The sequence below is a fragment of the Amblyraja radiata genome, chromosome 4, assembly GCF_010909765.2.
Source record: "Amblyraja radiata isolate CabotCenter1 chromosome 4, sAmbRad1.1.pri, whole genome shotgun sequence".
Lineage (NCBI taxonomy): Eukaryota > Metazoa > Chordata > Chondrichthyes > Rajiformes > Rajidae > Amblyraja > Amblyraja radiata.
In genome coordinates this window covers 13,621,116-13,634,068 of record NC_045959.1, presented here as the reverse complement: position 1 = coordinate 13,634,068, position 12,953 = coordinate 13,621,116, and the positions used below count along the sequence as shown (strand labels likewise).

General features: G+C 45.0%; 1 long non-coding RNA gene across 1 annotated transcript; it reads right to left on the bottom strand.

Moving 5' to 3' along the window:
• Nucleotides 1-930: 930 nt before the first annotated feature.
• Nucleotides 931-12,081, bottom strand: LOC116971693. Its single transcript, XR_004411560.1, has 2 exons — nucleotides 11,915-12,081; nucleotides 931-1,110 (listed from the first exon to the last, which is right to left on the bottom strand). It is a non-coding gene; the product is annotated as an uncharacterized LOC116971693 (long non-coding RNA).
• Between the last annotated feature and the right edge of the window lie 872 nt (nucleotides 12,082-12,953).

The window sequence follows — 12,953 nt, the reverse complement described above, 5'->3', positions numbered from 1 at the left end:
AATAGTCTACTTTCCTGTTTTTGCCACCAAAGTGGATAACCTCACATTTATCCACATTATACTGCATCTGCCATGCATTTGCCCACTCAGGAAGAGAGGAGGTAAACGCAGCCCTGTTCTCACCCATGGAGCTGCTGAAGAGTTTGGTGACAGCTTTACGTTCCTTGGCAACCATATCACCAGCAATCTATCCTGGTTTTGTCACATTGATACAGTGATTATAAAAGCGCAGCAGCATATTTACTTTCATAGGTATCTGAGAGGTTTTGTATATCCATAAGCATTCTCTCCAACTTCTACAGATGCACTATATTCTCAGATGGTTGTAGAAATGTCTCTACTCTGGAACATGCAAGGAATGGGGAAAATAACCCAGTCCATCACGGGCTTGTCGCTTCCATCCAGTCCATCTGCACGGTCCACAGCAACAGGTAGGCTGGAGGTATCATCAAGGATGCCTGCCATCTAGACCATTCCCATTTCTCCCTTCTACATTCTGCACACACTGGAGCTTGAAAGCTTGTATGTCCAGACTGTAGAGCAGCATCTTCTCCACTGCTATCAGACTCCTGCACCAATCTGTTCTTTCCCTCCCCCTTCCCCATGGTGTTGTCACATACCCTTCACGCTACCTCATTCTGTTATTCCATTCTTGTATTTTTTATGTTTTTGTTCTTCTCAGATCTACTCTACAATCTTGCACCATTCTGCTGTTTTGCATTCAGTTTTATTTATTATTGCTGATCATTACTGAATATATACTGCGATTTGCATGTGAACTATGAATGTTATTGCATTCTGATGCATGAAACAATAAACTAATCTGATTCCAAATTGGAAGCTAATTTGCAGCTTTAGATCCAGGAAATGTTAAGTGCAGATGAACAAGTGCTCATTGGACATATCTTCAGCAGGAATGACCTCGTAATATTTAGGGTTTGGTGTATTTATTTTTATTTCCACAGAGCCTTTTGAAAGCCTGATTCAGAATGCCAGCGTTTTTCATTGCTCTCACTGTCTGGTCTGGTCTGGTCACATCACGTTCAAAAACTGATAGAGGCACAAAATGCAAGAATTCATTGTGCCTGAATCCCATCTGAATCACTAAATCTGGAAGAAAAAAAGGCCAAAAAAAACGCATTAGATGTACTGCAGGTAAAAATTCAATTAAATTAAGCAGCGCAACTTGTTTGTATTTGTTAAACTAGTGTAAATGACCACAGAAATGCAATCACTATTAACGGCACGCAAAAAGAATATCACCTTGTTCTAAAGAAGGGTTTTGGCCCGAAACGTCACCTGTTTCCATAGATGCTGCCTCACACGCTGAATTTCTCCAGCATTTTTGTCTACCTTCGATTTTCCATCATCTGCAGTTCCTTCTCAATCACTTTGTTCTAACTGTTACCAACATTTATTGGGGGAGAAACATGTCTTCAGATGTGCCAAATGTCCAAAAGATTGACACAGAAAGCTGGGGTAACTCAGCAGTAACAGGCAGCATCTCTGGAGAGAAGGAATGGGTGACATTTCGGGTCAAGACCCTTCTTCAGATCCAGACGTATTAACTCTCAGTTGTACAATCCCTGCTCATATTTGGTACCATTGGCATTAATAAGGAATGATTCTCTCACATACTTTAGTATTCATGACTAAGAACAAAATGTCTTCCCCCAACACCCTCTGCTATGCACAAACCTGGCCTCAACAGATCAGATTAATAAACGTTTCCAATTTTCAACTGTTGCGGTTTCTAGCCTTTTGAGGAAGATTTTCAGATCCATTTTTTCCCCAGGTGTGAACCAATCAATCAATCAATCAATCGACCTTTATTGTCATCTTGCAAAGCAACAGTTGTACAGTGCAAAATGAGAAGACGTTTCCCAGGGAATACCCGAGCATCGCACATGAAACTTAAAACATTTCACACATAATAACAGTAAAAAAACAATCCAGTCCCTGATGAAACAGTATAAATAGTTAAAAGCAGGTAAAACAGCAACATTAAAATACAGTAAAAAAATACAGTAAAAAACAGTCATTAAAATGTCCAGGGCAGCTGATTTGAGTGGACAGTGCCAGAGTTATTAAATTGTCAGTGCAAAGCCGCAGAATCAGGGGGAGTGACTGTTTAGCAGCCTCACAACCTGTGACAGGAAGCTGTTTAGCAGTCTGGTTGTCCGGGCTTTGATGCTACAGTATCTCTTGCCTGATGGCAGGAGATCCAGATGTGTGTGGAGGGGGTGCAGTTTGTCTTTAGCAATTCTCACAGCCTTTTTCAGACAGCGGCTCTGGAACAGTTCTTGTACCGAGGGTAGGGAGACGCCAATGATCCTCTCTGCTCCCCTCACTACCCTCTGCAGAGCCTTCCTGTCTGAGCAGTTGCAGGTGGAGTACCACGTATTTATGCAGTACGTGAGTACAGACTCCACCGTGCCCCTGTAGAAAGTCCTGAGGATGTTGGTGGGGAGTGAGGCCTGTTTGAGTTCCCTCGGGAAGGCACGACATGGCCAACTTTTAAAAGATGTTTTGTTTTTCCGACTGACCAGACTTATGTACAGCAAGGCAATACAATGTATGGTTCTATTAATAAATCTCAAGTGATGGACCAACTTTTAAGATAATAATTAGTTTGAGAACGAAACTACAACAACTGGAACATGTCTTTAATTGTAAGAGAATAAAGCAAACAAACAAACAAACAAACAAACAAACAAACACATAAATAAATAAATAAATAAATAAATAGATAAATAAATAAATAAATGGACAGATAAATAAATAAATAAATAAACGGATAGATGGATAAATAAATGGATAAATAAATAAATAAATAAATAGATGAGTGGATAAATAAATAACTAGATAAATAGACTGATGCATGGATGTACCAATGGATGAATGAACATATTATAAAATACTGGCCAGTTGTGTAGTTTTGTGAAGATTTTGCTTTTACTATAATGCAGATATTTTTCAGTGAAAACATGAGCCTTGATTTCACTGGAGCCTGCAGGGTTTTGACCTGAACTGCCAATCATATGTACCTCAAAGTGGACATAAAACACAGAACAGTACAACACAGGAACAGGTCCTACGCCTACAATTTCTGTGCCAAATTCAGTATGATGCCAATTCAGAGTTAACCTCATTTGCCTGCACATGCCCCGTTTGCATTCAATCCCTGCTTATTCATGCAAAACTCTGCAAAAATAAAATTGGAAAGCATTATTTTAGAATTGCAATTGCTCCTGGGCAGAAGTAGAAGAGGGTTTTTGCTTAAGCCCTCAATTGATAGCAGTGCAATTACTATTTCTACCTTCTGCGGAACCATGCTATTACCTCTGGTTTCTCAACCATAAGTCTTGCGTTTCAGGCTGACTGCCAAATATATAATTTGTCGAGGCTCACAAGAACCAGATGCCGAGAAGGCTGGCCAGCAGGTTCAGTGAATGTGACATGGTTGTTGTTCTTTTCTAACTTATCATTATTTTAACCTGCTGTTGTCACAAAGTGCTACTCCACATTCAAACCTCCAGAATTATTGCCCGCTTACTTGCTCACAAACTAGACATTCAGCACCCACATGGGTTACAATCCCCAGATGACAATCGGGCTAAGAAGTGGCAATTAATGTTCATGTTGTGTGATATAATGACTATCCAATAAGATCAGCCACTTCCCCTTGCCATTTAATAGCATTAGTATCATAAAATCCTCTACCATCAACGTTCAGTTAAGTAATTGGTCTCACCACATAATTGCTAACCACTGGACTATGTTCAAGGCTGGGTAGTTTTTAGCAAGGAATTCAGTTCCTGACTTCTCAAAAACTTCCAAAGGTTTTGATTTAGGTTTAGGCTTTTTTTTTGTACCAGTGTACAGTGAAATGCTTTGTTTTGCATGGTATCTAATCAGTTCAGATTATACTATACAAAATTATTATTACGCCAAGCTCGTGCAATAGGTAGATCAAAGATACAGAAAGTCAATATAGTTCTCAGAATTGTAGCACACTAGTTTCAGAGACAAAGTCCAATGTTGGCAATGGGGTAGAGCATCCTAGTTTATGGAGGAAATGTTCAGAAGCCTGATAACAGAGGGGAAGATGCTATTCCTGAGTCTGGTGGCATGCACTTTCAAGTTTCTGTATCTTCTGCTTGATGGGAATATGGAGAAGGAATGACCATGATGGCGGAAGTCTTTGATTATGCTGGGTGTGTTTCTGAGGCAGCGTGAAGTGCAGATGGATTCAATGGTGGAGAGTTTAGTCTGTTGATGGACTAGGCTACACCCACAAGTCCACAATTTCTGGTCTTGGACAGAGCAGTTTCCAAACCAGGCTGTGATGCAACCCGACAGAATGCTTTCTATGGTGCATCAATAGATGCTTGCAAAGGTAATTGGAAGGACACCAAATGTTCTCAGTCTCCTGAGGGAGTAGAGAGATTGGTGTGGCTTCTTGGCTGCTGCTTTGGTACCCGGACGGGGCTTCGAAGGATGAGAAGCCAAAGTGAAAGAGTGGAAGCCAAGATACCGAACGGAAACGATGCAGGAAAGCCAAATAACCGGACAGACACGACGCCCTAAAGCCAAATAACCAAACACACGCAACACCAAAAAGCCAAATAACAGAACGGACTCATGGCCGAAAAGCCAAATAACCTAACGGACCCGACGCCGAAAGGCCAAATAACCAAACAGACGTGACGCTGAAAAGCCAAATAACCTAATGGACGCGATGCCCTAAAGCCAGATAAGGAGGGTTTAGCCAGATAAGGACAGGAGGGTGGGGAGGATTTTTAATTTTCCTTCGCTGCTTTTGGACCTCGAGTCCGTTCGGTTATTTGGCTTTGCAGCGTCGCGTCCGTTCGGTTATTTGGCTTTTCGGGGTCGTTTCCGTTCGGTATCTCGGCTTCCACTTCTTCGCTTCGGCTTCTCGTCCTTCGACACCCCGTCTGCACATGGTTGCTTCAATGAGGTTGGTCCACTACAGATCGTCAGTATGAAGAAACACACTCTATATGTTCAGATAGGTGCATCTTCAACAGCACTTAAGGGAACTGATGTCTTCTTTGTACCTTCACTTCAAAAACCACAACAATTCCAGATGGGGACTCATTAACAGTTCATCCAGAACAATTAGGGGAAATGCAACAATTGTTAGCCTTGTCAGTGTCTCTCATCATCTGCCTTGTTCCTTAATGTTCTACTCTTGCTCTGCTTTCCCCTTCCCATTTCTCATCTACATGAGAAAGTGCAGTCTCAGATTCCATGCTGGTGACACAGTGGTACCTCGCTAACGTTGATCTCATTCACTCTGCTACCTCCATAGACTTTACAGAGATGTTCCCAGGAATGAGAAGGTTAACCTATGATGAGCGTTTGTCGGCACTAGGCATGTACTCGCTGGAGTTTAGAAGAATGAGGGGGACCTCATTGAAACATAAAGAATAGTGAAAGGCTTGGACAGAGTGGATGTGGAGAGGATGTTTCCACTAGTGGGAGAGTCTAGGACTAGAGGTCATAGCCTTAGAATTGAAGGAGGTTATTTTGGGAAGGAGATGAGGAGTAATTTCTTTCATCACAGGGTGGTGAATCTGTGGAATTCTTTGCCACAGAAGGCTGTGGACGCCGTCAGTGGGATATTTTTAAGGCAGAGATAGATAGATTATTGGTTAGTACAGGTGTCAGAGATTGTGGGGAGAAGGCAGGGGAATGGGGTTAGGAGGGAAAGATAGATCAGCCATGATAGAATGATGGTGTACCCTTGATGGGCTGAATGGCCTAATTCTACTCCTATTCCTTATGACCATACGACATAACAATAAGCACTGCATGTCCTTAACCTAGTTCCCAAGCCTAGCAGCGGCTCATCCAAAAGCTCCCCATGACTTTCGCTCTGAACCTTAGTGGAATGATTAATGGATATTCCTTTAACTACCCCAGGCTCTATAATTTTCTGACAATATTTCAAACAATATACAATCAGTCCAGCGATATTTTTTTCCTTCAACTGGATTGTGTAATCACCCATAATTTATCTAGGACACTCTAAACAATGTCACAAGTGTCCCCAGCAATTCAAAGTAGTTCTTGTTACAATTATCGAATCTTGCACTAATATGTCAAACGATTGACAAAATATTTAAATTTGTTAGATGAAACTAAACTCTAATAATCTCAGACTTTTGGTGTGGTTACGCAGGAAAGAAATCAATGCTGCAACAGCAAAGAGGATGCCTTTCACATCTAGAACAGCGCATCAAAATAATTTCCTGAAGGATATGTTCACCTTTTTGAATGCTCCGCATGGAATCTATCAATGGGGGCCTCTGTCCCAATCTCATTGTACCTGCTAATGTTGTATGATGCTATGGGCAGCCAGCACCTGGAGGACAGTTCTCATCCCTGCCATGTTAAATGGCGAGTAGTTCCATAAGACTACTCATGGGACCAACCTCCATTGTCATAGACAAAAGCCACTGAGACACATGTCTAAGAAAATGTCTTGGAAGACATAGATTTTTACTGGCTATAGAAAGTACAAAATAAATGATGGTTAAAGAGTCAATTGTCACCATGGACTTGGTGGACCCAAGGGCTTGTTTCCACACTGTAAATTAACATCTTTCCTATGACAGGGTGACCAAACCGAACACATACTCCAAATGTGGCATCACCAATTTCTTGTACAACTGTAACATGACCTTCCAACTTCTACACTCAAGGCCAATATCCAAAAAGACATTCAGAGAATCTCTTAGCAGCTTCGCAGTGCTCAGGTGACAGCTAAAGAAGGCGAGAGTCCGCCAGCAGCTGTTAACCGACTGTTCCAAAACGCTGGCAACCGCAGAGTCCGAGGCATTCACGGTAAGGGCTGTGGGGTCATCGGCCAATGGATGCACGAGCATAGTTGCCCAAACCAAGGCCTCCTTCGCCCATTCAAACGCCACCGTGGCGACAGCGTCCCACTGTATCTGCCGTTCTTGCCGCTCAGCAACCGGAAAAGCGGCCGCCAAAGTTTGGCGGCCGCCGGAACGAACCGGTGGTAAAATGTGACCATCCCTACAAATTCCCGGAGGCCACGTACTGCAGCAGGCCGCGGGAACTGGCGGATTGTCTCAACCCTGTCCGGCAGAGGCACTGCTCCATGCCATGTCACGCGATGACCCAGGAGGCTGATAGCCCAGAGGCCTAACTGGCACTTGCCAGGATTAATCACGAGGCCATGATCACTGAGGTGTTGGAAGAGTAGACGCAGATGGGTGCAGTGTTCCTCTCGCGAGCGACTTGCCACGAGGATGCCGTCCAAGTAGACAAACAGGAAGTCGAGCCCGCACACCACGGTGTCCATTAGGCACTGAAAGGCATGCGCGGTGTTCTTGAGACCAAAGGGCATCCGCAGGAACTCAAACAATCCGAACAACGTGATAATTACCGTCTTGGGGACATCCTCTGGTCGCTCAGGGATCCAGTGATATCCCCGGACTAGGTCAATCTTGGAGAAGAACCTAACATAGAAATAGAAACATAGAAAATAGGTGCAGGTGGAGGCCATTCGGCCCCTTGAGCCAGCACTGCCATTCATTGTGATCATGGCTGATTGTCCCCAATCAATAACCCGTGCCTGCCTTCTCCCCATATACCTTGATTCCACTAGCCCCAAGAGCTCTATCTAACTCTATCTAAAATCCATCCAGTGACTTGGCCTCCACTGCCCTCTGCGGCAGGGATTTCCACAAATTCACAATTCTCTAGGGTGAAAAAGTTTTTTCTGACCTCAGTCTTAAATGGCTTCCCCTTTATTCTAAGACTGTGGCCCCTGGTTCTGGACCCACCTCATCCTTCTAAACTCCAGTGAATACAAGCCTAGTCTTTTTAATCTCTCCTCATATGACAGTCCCACCATCCCAGGGATCAATCTCGTGAACCTAGGCTGCACAAGGATGTCCTTCCTCAAATTAGGAGACCAAAACTGTACACAATACTCCAAATGTGGTCTCACCAGAGCCCTATACAACTGCAGAAGAACCTCTTTACTCCTGTACTGAAATCCTCTTGTTATGAAGGCCAACATTCCATTAGCTTTCTTCACTGCCTGCTGTACCTGTAAGCCAACTTTCAGTGACCGGTGTACAAGGACGCCCAGGTCACGCTGCAACTCCCCCTTGCCTAACCTAACCCCATTGAGATATTAATCTGCCCCCTTGTTTTTGCCGCCAAAGTGGATAACCTCACATTTATCTATACTATACTACATCTGCCACGCATCTGCCCACTCACTCAACCTGTCCAGGTCTCCCTGCAACCTCCTAACATCCTCTTCACAGTTCACACTGCCACCCAGCTTTGTGTCATCCGCAAACTTGCTAGTGTTGCTCCTAATTCCCTCTTCCAAATCATTAATATATATGGTAAACAGTTGCGGCCCCAACACCGAGCCTTGCGGCACTCCACTCGCCACTGTCTGCCATTCTGAAAAGGATCCGTTCACTACCACTCTTTGCTTCCTGTCTGCCAACCAATTTTCTATCCACGTCAACACCCTACCCCCAATACCATGTGCTCTAATTTTAATCACCAGTCTCCTGTGCGGGACCTTATCAAAGTCTTTCTGAAAGTCTAGATACACTACATCCACTGGCACCCCTTCATCCATTTTACTTGTCACATCCTCAAAAAATTCCAGAAGATTAGTCAAGCTTGATTTCCCTTTCATAAATTCATGTTGGCTTGGACTAATCCTTTTACTGCTATCCAAATGTCCCATTATTACCTCTTTAATAATTGACTCCAGCATCTTTCCCACCACCGAAGTCAGGCTAACTGGTCTGTAATTCCCCGTTTTCTCTCTTGCTCCTTTCTTGAAAAGTGGGATAACGTTAGCTATCCTCAAACCCACAGGAACTGATCCTGAATCGATCGAACATTGGAAAATGATCACCAATGCATCCACTATTTCTAGAGCCACCTCCCTGAGGACCCTGGGATGCAGACCACCAGGCCCAGGGGATTTATCATCCTTCAGTCCCATTAGCCTACCCAATACTATTTCTCGCCTAATGAAAATTTATTTCAGTTCCTCTACCCCCTTAGATCCTCTGTCCTCCAGTACATCTGGGAGATTGTTTGTGTCATCCTTAGTGAAGACAGATCCGAGGCCTGTTCAACTCTTCTGTCATTTCCTTGTTACCCATAATAATTTCACCCGTGTCTGCATTCAAGGAACCCATATATGACTTTGCTAGCCCCGGCCAGATGGGCTGAGGTTCTGTATGTGGGGAATGGGGTAACGGTCAGCGGTCGTGGCCTCGTTAAGGTGGCGGTATTCGCCACACGGCCTCCAGCCGCCGGACACCTTCGCCACCATGTGCAGCGGGGAGACCCATGGGCAGTTGGAGCGCCAAATGATGCCCATGGCCTCCATGCTCCGAAACTCCGCCTTTGCTATGAGGAGCTTGTCGGGAGCGAATCTGTGGGCGTGGGCGTGGAGCGGTGGACCTGATATCAGAATATGGTGCCTGACACCATGCTGAGCCGAACTTGGGGGTGACAATGTCCGGAAACTCATCCAGTACCTGGGATTAGACATTGTCCACCATCGCTGTGGGGTTGCTGACCGGCGCGGCGGGCGCAGTAGAGCACAAGATCTTTTTGAAAGTTGACACATGGATGAGACGTTGGCCCCTCACGTCCACGAGGAGCGACTGTGCCTAAATAAATCTGCGCCCAGCAGCGGCTGGACCACATCCGAGACGAATGGCCAGGTGAAATGGCACACGCCGAATATGACGGGAACCATGCGGACGCCATATGTGTGGATTTGACTGCCATTCGCAGCAATTAGGGGGGAGGGGCTCTCTTACCAGAACGAGTGTCCAGTCTAGATGGGGGCAAAACGCTGACCTCCGCCCCGGTGTCCACCAAGAACCTGAGCCCCGAGCGCCGGTCCCAGGCATACAAGCGATGGATCCTGCTGGACACCACGGTGAGTATCGGCGGTCTGCACTGGTGTTTCCCAGAAATGAACACGGCTGGCGGCATTGGCGGGCCGCTGAACCCCAGTGTTACAAACACCACATCCTTTTACCTGGATCCTGCTCAGCCATCCTCCTCTCCTGTGCCACTTGTTTTATCTGTGGCTCTTGTGGGCGTGGGCCTCTAGTGGGTGTGGTCTTTGATGGCTGGGCCTTCTAGGGCGCTGAATCGATCTGGTTCAGCGATTCTGGGGATTCCAGCGGTTCCAGCGGTTCCAGGGCTTCCAGTGCGGCGCCCACCTGCTGCTGGTCAGTTAGCCACCGCTCGTCGTCACGGGCCGCTAGCCAGATCAAACCTCTCCCCCGCGGGCTGCCAGCGGATGTCGCGCTGTAAATTCAAACAGCGGGCAGGGCTGGTGGTCGCACATGAGCGTGAGCATCTCACTCATGAGGGCCGAGGGATTCCGGTCGCCGAGCCCACCCATGTTGAGGACCCGACAGGTGCGCTGCATTCGGCTTGTCCCGTAGATCTGGGGCAGCAGCTCCTTGAGGGCTGTGAAGTTACCCGCCGCCAGTGAATTATCCAGGTAAGGATCGCACCGAACGGCCGTCCGATGGTTAAGAGCGTTTACCACATAATGTTAGCGGGCCTCATCTGCGATGATGCCACGGATGTAGAATTGGAACTCGGCCTGTCGGAACCAAAGCCCCGGCTACGAGGTCCAAAATGTAGGCAGCTTTAGGGAGACCGCATTGAGTCCGGCCTCGTAGGCAGCAGCGGCGGAATGCATTTTTTTTTCTCGAATTTCCCTTCCAGTAATTCACTCATTGTGGTTTGGGGGTCATCAGTCTAGCGGGGACTTGCAGGAGTCCAGCCAAAATCTAAGCGGACACGAGGTGTGTGCACTAGACGTGTTTATTCTCTCCGATACAGCTCCCTACTCCTTCAAGGTCACCGGCGTTGCCCGGCCTTAAATACCACTTCAGATAGAACGCCGTGACTGGCGCCTCCCCACACCGAGACGCCGCCCTCCAGAGCCGATCTGGTTCCACCAGGTGCCGTCACAATTTCTGAATTTTACTTAATACAACTCTAAAACATTATTGTGCTATTTTTTTCTTGCAATACCTCAACTTAAATTCAGGAGACAAGCTTTCCTCTGGAAACTTTGCGCCCCACCCAAGGTTTCTGTGCAGTTCCCGGAGGTTCCCGGAGGTTTTTTATCAGTCTCCCTAATGGTCAAAAGTGGTTTCCGCTTCTTCTATGTTCCGGCGACTATTTCAAAAAATTCAAAACCGGCCGCGACTAAAAATAGGTTGCCGTTTTAAAAATCGGTAATTTTGTTGCGATGCTAGTTGGTGGTTGCCGGTGGTTGCAGGTAGTGGAAGGTAAGACCTTTTTTTCACCCAGTTTTATTCCACCAGGGAGGTGGAATAAAACGGCAACCTATTTTTAGTCTCGGCCGGTTTTGAATATTTTGAAATAATCGCTGGAACATAGAAGAAGCGGAAACCACTTTCGACCATTAGGGAAACTAACAAAAACCTCCGGGGACCTCCGGGAACTGCACGGAAACCTTGGGTGGGGCTCAAAGTCTCCAGAGGTTTCCGTTCAGGTTTCCTAAGTGGGACAGGGGCGTTTACAGCATGAATTTGTGCATGAGCACCTACAACCTCATGTTATGCAAGTTTATTTCAGAAGGTCCTTTGAGGGCTCATGGGCCATGCCCCTTAGTGCACAAGTGAAAGTGCATCTCTTTATGGTGAAAACAAGTCTATAAGAGCATTCAGATTTGAAAACACAAAAATAATTGTCTACACTCACCAGATCAAATAACCATTATTTTATTAATGTTGGAAGGTAAAATAAAATAAAAACAGCATATAAATAACGCAAGCTGGAAGATGGTCAGATAAAAGGAATTTGAGTTTACCTGGTATGTCTTTACGTTGCTGCTGTGACATGTTCTTCTATGCTGAAGAGTGACCTCAGTGGTGAAATCTCCTGATAAAGGCCGTATTTAAAATTTTGGACATGTATATCCTTTGGGAACTGTAGAAATGTTATTCATCAAAAAGAATGTATTTTCTCAGTCTTCGACCATGTCCCCAAAGACAATAAGTTTCTAACATCATTCATTGTTTCTGCACGTGTAAGTTTGAAGGTAACAGTTGACTAGACAGGTAAGGCAATGAAAATAAGAATCGAGTAGGCTGTATATACACTTGAAGTAGCAATTAAAAAAACTTTCTATGCAACGGGCATAGCAGAGAAACAGACAGGTTACAAAGTGAATGTAACCATGGATCAGATTTCCCATACAGCAAAGGTAACTGTCAAAAATGCTGCTTATGCTGTTCAAGCCACAAGCAAAGAGGTGCTCGAGGCATTGCAAGTAGCATTGAAATAAGATGCTGGTAAAATGAAAGAAGCAATGCAAAAAGTTATCTATGCACTTCAGAGAAAGCAAAAACTGACAAACACATCTATGCAGCATTATAAGTACACGAGGGATGTTTAAATGGTAAGTTGTAAACTAATAATTCACTGCATCCATCACAATGGCATTAATAACTGATGTCACAATAACTATTCTGACCTCAAGATAACCAGTTTCTGAAATGTATGCCGATCAGTGATAATTGAAAAACAAGTGTTTAAAATCTTTTTTTAAAAGTCACTGGTTGGTTGGGCTGAATCTTCCAAGCTATAACCAATGATTCGAATGGGAGACCATTAAAATTCAGCCATTCCTTAGGTAATAATACTTGGATTGAATGTGGACCTCATGAAATATATCTGTGACTAAGCTACATCAGCAGACTTCATGTGGACCCTAGCAACAGAGTCTGGACATGTTGGGATTCCCCTGCACTTCACTGGGAATCTATCTCTGTGATCCAATGTCGGACAAACCAACTGAGGATCAGAAACCCATAGAATGGGAATTTCCAGCTAGGAGATTAGGAAGA